Source organism: Hyaena hyaena, unplaced genomic scaffold, assembly GCF_003009895.1.
Source record: "Hyaena hyaena isolate Hyena2069 unplaced genomic scaffold, ASM300989v1 scaffold_887, whole genome shotgun sequence".
NCBI lineage: Eukaryota > Metazoa > Chordata > Mammalia > Carnivora > Hyaenidae > Hyaena > Hyaena hyaena.
The window spans coordinates 185870-192757 of NW_024081522.1; the positions used below are offsets into that span (position 1 = coordinate 185870).

The 6888-nt window shown below is 40.2% G+C and overlaps 1 pseudogene; it reads left to right on the plus strand.

The window, feature by feature from the left end:
• Window positions 1-3522: 3522 nt before the first annotated feature.
• Window positions 3523-4637, plus strand: LOC120222556 (annotated as a pseudogene).
• Window positions 4638-6888: the final 2251 nt, after the last annotated feature.

A 6888-nucleotide genomic window follows, 5' to 3' on the forward strand; every position in this document is an offset into this window, starting at 1 on the left:
AAAAAGAATGCATTGAGAAGGGGGAATCACCATCTCCCATAGCTATTGGGTAGATATCCTGAGTAAGCCATCGATGATGGCAGAAGACGCTGCAGTGGGATTGGATTTCCTGATCTCAGTGACAAAAAATGGAATTCCAGAGTAGTAGACGCTGGTGATGCCATCACAAGTACTTGAACCAACACATTAAATTCAGAATCCCATGTGAGTACAGCATGGCAAAGGATTCAGCCCAATCAGGGCTTCTAGTTTATCCTCCTTGAGTGAATGCCATTAGAACTCATTCCCATACATGTTCTTCACACTCCTGACCATAGCGTTTGGTGAGATACTGTAACTGTTGAGACAGAAATTATGTCCTGATATTTTTTTATCTGGACCATGTTGTGATATAACTCTTATATGTAAACACGAGGACAATAAAAAATAGTGAGAGGATAAGTCCTGACAAGAACCAGTTTGTGCAACAGATGCCTAAGGTGCAGCCATTGAACCACTTAGATGCAAAATTAAGATGATTTCCTGAAAAGCAAGAGAAGACTTCTCTGCCAAGGGAGATACTCAAAGATTGGAGGGTTAAATCTCTGAGCTTCACGTGTATCTGCTCAAATAGGTTCATCAAACCTCTTCCTACCAGAACCCTTAATTTGATATGAGAGATCAAGTAGAACAGAGCATTTCATTGATGTTGCAACTGTGCTGGCCTTCCAACCAGGTCTTGGGGCTCAGGTTCAGCCATATTTACCCTGCAACCTACAGGAGAGGAAGGACTCTTTCAAAGTTGCCATGGAGGCTTTTTGTTTCTCCATGCATGTTCTCAGCTGGACATTCATACTTTTCACTCCTCCTTTTCCTTATGTGCACCATCTAGGAGAGACGAAGTCAGCTGATGCTACTATCTTTATTATCATTGATCATACATGGTAACATTGTCTTATAGCAATTAATTACACATGGGCTAAGATGGAGCAGCAGTTATGTGGAGCTGAGACCAAAGATCTGGAGAGTCTGGCAGTAGCTACAGATAGCAGTGTTGCTATCTGGCAATTGAACCTTGACATAGTCAGGTGGAGAAGGGAAGCTGGGAGGTCTGGGACTCTGTGATGAGCCCAGTCTATCCCATGAGGAGCTGAAATGATGCCATGTTAGTGACATCATCTGAACTGTAGCAAATCCTTTCCACAGGAAATCTTCCACAATCCCCAAATTAGGCCCACAGGATCCCCACCTATTAGGATCAATCAGTGGGATTATAATCCAAGATCATCATATGAGAAAGAAAACTACAATGCAAAGCTAACCAACAACAGATTTTGACCTCAAAGATTACAAATATTAGAATTTTATTAAGTCTAGAATGAAGAATGACTCACGAATATGATCAACCCAACAGTGGGATTTTTAAATAACTTGTAGAAATTGAAAATATATTTGTTGAAAAAAAGACCTCAATTAATTATTAAATAGCAGATTATATACAACTGAAAAGAACCTAAGGGCTAACTACTAGCTGAGATAGGTATAAACAAAGTGTTCAGAGTTCATCATAGAAAAACAGGAGAGAAAACATGAACAGGACTATGATGGTTAATTTTATGTGTCAACTTGGCTGGGCTGCAGTACCCAGATATTTGCTCAGACGTTATTCTAGATGTTTCTGTGAAGGTAGTTTTTAGATGAGATTAACATTTATATCAGTAGACTTTTAATAAAGCATATTATCTTCCATTATATGGGTGGGTTTTATCCAAACAGTTGAAGACCTTCATAGAGAAAGACTGACCTCCTTGATGAAGAAGGAATTCTGCCAGCAGACTACCTTTAGACTCCAACTACAACTCTTCCCTGGGTCTCGAGCTTGCTAACCCACCCTACAGATTTTGGATTTGCCAAGCTTCCCTCTCTCTACCTCTCTTTTAGTCTCTCTCTCTTCCACCTCCCCACAAGATGTGTGTGTGTGTGTGTTTGCATGTGTATATGCACACACATCTCCTATGAGTTCTGTTTCTCTAGGGAATCTTGACTAATAAAAGGACAGTAAAGAATTCAGTGAGTAGGAGTGCCTGAGTGGCTTAGTTGGTTTGGCCTCCAACTTTGGCTCAGGTAATGATCTCTCATTTTGTGAGTTTGAGCCCTACATCAGGCTCTGTGCTGGCAGCTCAGAACCTGGAGCCTGCTTCGGATTCTGTATCTCCCTCTCTCTCTCTCCCCTTTCTCTGCTACCTTTGTGCTGTGCTCTCTCTCTCTTTCTCTCAAAAATAAGTAAACATTAAAAAATTTTAAAGAACTGGGAGAGTTAAATGAGATAGCTTAACATATATACAAAAAGTCTTAGAAGAAGAGAATAGACATAGTAAAGAAGAAATGTTTAGTAAAGTACTAACTAAAACATTTCCAGGATTGATTAAAAACATGCATCTACAGATTCAAAAACTGCATACAAGTAGTATAACAAGAACAAAAAGAAACCCACACCTAGACACATGGTAGTAAAATCACAGAACACGAAAAACAAAGAGATCTTTTAAAAAAAGGAACACGAAGGAACAGCAACTAGAATGACACATACTTCTTAATAGCAACAGTGGATTCTGAAGACGATAGAATAATATCATAGTGGTAAGAGGAAATAACCAACCTCAATATTGATACCTAGCAAAACTACTTTTTTTAAGAATGCGAGTGAGGAGCTCCTGGGTGGCTTAGTTGGTTGAGTGTCTGATTCTTGATTTCAGCTCAGATCATGATTCCAGGGTCTTGGGATCAAGCCCCATTGTCAGGCTCCATACAAAGCAAAGCATGGAGCCTACTTGAGATTCTCTTCCTCTCTCCTTCTGCCTTTCTCCCACTCTCTCTCTCTCTAAAATTAAAAAAAAAATTTTTTAAAGAATGCAAGTGAAAGAAACACATTTGCAAATAAGCAAAATCTGATATTTCCTACTAAAGGAGCTACTAGAGGATGTAATTTGGGAAGAAGGAAAATGATACCACAAGAGGGTCTAAGATTCTGGAAAGAGTGGTAAATGAATAAAATGATAAACATAAATATAAATCGAAGCAAAAATTTTGTCTATAAAATAATAATGATGATTGTTTCTTTAAAAAATTTTTAATGTTTTATTTATTTTTTGAGAGACAGAGAACAGTAGAGCGTTAGCAGGGGAGAGGCAGAGAGATAGGGAGACACAGAATCTGAAGCAGGCTCGAGGCTCCAAGCTGTCAACACAGAGCCCAGTGTGGGCCTCAAACTCACGAACCATGAGATCATGACCTGAGCTAGAGTCAGACGCTAAGCAACTGAGCCCCCAGGCACCCCTAATGATGATAGTTTCTAATTTTAAATGCTTAAAAAAAAAACAGAACTAAAATGCTAGACTATATTAGTACACCAGACAAGGAAGTGATTGGAGTTAGTATCATAAGGTCTTTGTGTGTATAGGAGGGAGGCACATTGTTTTTATCTTAAGAAGGATAAGCAGTGGCTGAGTAAGCATCGTTAAAGTCTCCCCTCCCACCACAGTCATGTCTAAGTCAGAGTCTTCCAAAGAGCCTGAACAGCTGCGGAAGTTTTCATCAGAGGTTTGAGCTTTTAAACAACCGATGAGAGTCTGAGGAGCCATTTTGAGCAATAGAGAACACTTATAGACTATGTGGTAATGAGAGCTCCAGAGACTTTGGGTTTGTCACCTATGCCACCATGGATGAGGTTGATGCAGCCACGAATGCAAGGCCACACAAGGTGGATGAAAGAGTTGTGGAACCAAAGAGGGCTGTCTTGAGAGAAGATTCTCAAAGACCTGGTGACCACTTAACTATGAAACAGATTTTTGAAGGTGGCATTAAAAAAGACACTGAAGAACATAATCTGAGAGATTATTTTGAACAGTATGGGAAAATTGAAGTGATTGAAATAATGACTGGCTGAGGCAGTGGCAAAAGAGAGGCTTTGCTTTTGTAACATTTGATGACCATGACTCTGTAGACAAGATTGTCATTCAGAAATACCATACTGTGAATGGCCACAGCTATGAAGTAAGAAAGGCTGTATCTAAGCAAGAGATGGCTAGTGCTTTATCCAGCCAAGGAGGTCAAAGTGGTTCTGGAAACTTTGGTGGTGGTCATGGAGGTGGGTTTGGTGGGAATGACAACTTTGGTCATGAAGGACATGTCAGTGCTTGCGGTGGCTTTGGTGGCAGTCAAGGTGGTGGTGGATATGGTGGCAGTGGGGATGGCTATAATGTATTTGGTAACGATGGTGGTTATGGAGGAGGCAGCCCCGATTACTCTGAAGAAAGAAGAGGCTATGGAAGTGGTGGACAGGGTTATGGAAACCAGGGCAGTGGCTATGGTGGGAGTGGCAGCTATCATAGCTATTACGATGGAGGAGGCAGAGGTGGCTTTGGCAGTGGTAGTGGAAGCAACTTTGGAGGTGATGGAAGCTATAATGATTTTGGCAATTAAAACAATCAGTCTTCAAATTTTGGACCTGAAATTTTGCACATGAAAGGAGGAAATTTTGAAGGCAGAAGCTCTGGCATCTATTGTGTGGAGGCCAATACTTTGCCAAACCACAAAACCAAGGTAGGTCTGGCAGTTCCAGCAGCAGCAGTAGCTAAGGCAGTGGCAGAAGGTTTTAATTACTCCCAGAAAACAAAGCTTAGCGGGAGAGGAGAAATGCCAGGGAAGCTACAGGTTACAACAGATTTGTGAGCTCAGCCAAGCACAGTGGTGGCAGGGCCTAGCTGTTACAAAGAAGACATGTTTTAGACAATACTCATATGTATGGGCAAAAAAATCGAGGACTGTATTTGTGACTAATTGTATAACAGGTTATTTTAGTTTTTGTTCTATGGAAAGTGTAAAGCATTCCAACAAAGGGTTTTAATGTAGACTTTTTTTTTTGCACCCATGCTGCTGATTGTTAAATGTAATAGTCCGATCATGATGCTGAATAAATGTGTCTTAAAAAAAAAGGATAAGTAGTTATTTTTCAGAGACAAACTCTAAGTTAATGAAAATAATGCATAAATTCAGAGTTATGTGGAAGAAGAAAATGGAATAAGGAAAAAGCAAAAATAAATGATTCCTAACAACTAAAATCAATCTCTCCAAAACAAATAAACACAAACCTAGAAGCACAGAAGAATTGGAACAAAAATAGATGTCAAAAAATTAAGATGTAAAGATAAATCCAAATAAATCAATTATCATAACAAAAAATGTAAATGGTTTAAATCCAATGGCTGAAAGACCTCTTTCTCTCGGTGCTCTTTATATCATTATAGACTTATGGATTTTATTTACTAAATACATTGTAATTAATTATATCATCATTTTGGGGGGTGCTCAAATTATCCCCAATTTGCCCCATGGGAGTTTCTTCTGGGTTACTTTTGTAGCTTTTGACATCATCCAATTAGTTTTTGGGTGTTTGCCTGCTTTCTGTCATAAGAAAAAGGGAAAGACCAGAAGTACTGCTCTACAGAAGAATGCAGGCTAAAAAACGCAGTACTATAGCAGTAGAATAATCATCATTTTGTAATTTCCAATATAATATATGATAAAGGCAAAAATTACAAAAACCATTACATAAAAGGTTGGTGAGGAAAAATATATTCTCAGAGTGCAAAATTTCATCCCACAGATCATCTAATAGCAAACAGAAAAATGTGGGTTTATCATGGAGATTTCTAGGAGATGGTAAGAACTTGTCACTAGTTGTTTCCTCGTGCAGTCAGATAATCAGTATACCGTATCACCTATAAAGTAGTCTTGCCAATAATGTTTAATCTGAATCTAATTAAACATTAAGACACAACTTCGGGGAGGTGCCTGGGGGGCACAGTCAGTTGAGCATCCTTCTTTGGCTCAGGTCATGGTCTCATGGTTCCTGAGTTACTGCCCCACATCAAGCTCTCTGCTGTCAGTGGAGCCTACTTCATATTCTCTGTACCTCCCACGTACCTTCCTACCTCCTGGAAGGCTTGGATTCTAATTCAGACTCTGCCACCAAAGAGCTAGGTTACTTTGACAAGCAATTAGACTTTCTGGTAACACCACTTCATCAGTACAATGTGAGAGCTTGACTAAGTCATCATTAAAGTACATTCGAGCTCTAAAATTCAATTTTTCTACTATTATTCCAGTGTAACTCCATTACACATCTGATCATAATGTTATTATCCTTTTTTAATGTTTATTTTTGGGAGAGAGAGAGACAGAGTGTGCACACAAGTGGGAGAGGGGCACAGAGAATCGAAGCTGGCTTCATGCTGATTTGGGCTCAAACTAAAGAACCCTGAGATCATGACCTGAGCTGAAGTCACCCAGCCCCTCCCCATAATGCTACTATCTTTTAGTGAGCACTCACACGGGCCCATTATCCCTTCGACACCATCTCTGTTAGATTTCCCATGCCCTGAAAGGCCCTGAAAAGTCCCTTTACACTGGGCTCTCCCAAAAGGAATGGGGGACAGCTCCACTTGTGCTCTCTGCTGTGGAGAGCCCACCAAAGAAGTTTGTTCTTGGGACTGGAATAAAGGAGGGCTTGGAGAGGCAGAGTGCTGCCCATAACTCTACCTCCCTTCAATCTCCCTGATTCAATATTAGAACTCTTTTATCTTGTTGGCAGAACAATTTAGTTGCCTGTTCCACACCTCTTCTGCTTCACACCTGGATTGTACGCTTTGAAATTCAAGGCTTAAAGAGTAGCACATCCTACATTAGGGTTTCCTTCTTTCTTAAGGTTCTGGAGGATCTACTAGCTCTGATATCATTACCCCACAAGAGCAATGGGCCAGTCTCAGGGGATAGAGTCTGTCAGCCTGGCAGAGTGAATGCACCCAGATGGCAGGTGAATCCTCACTCTTGTTGAACAAAAGAGACTGA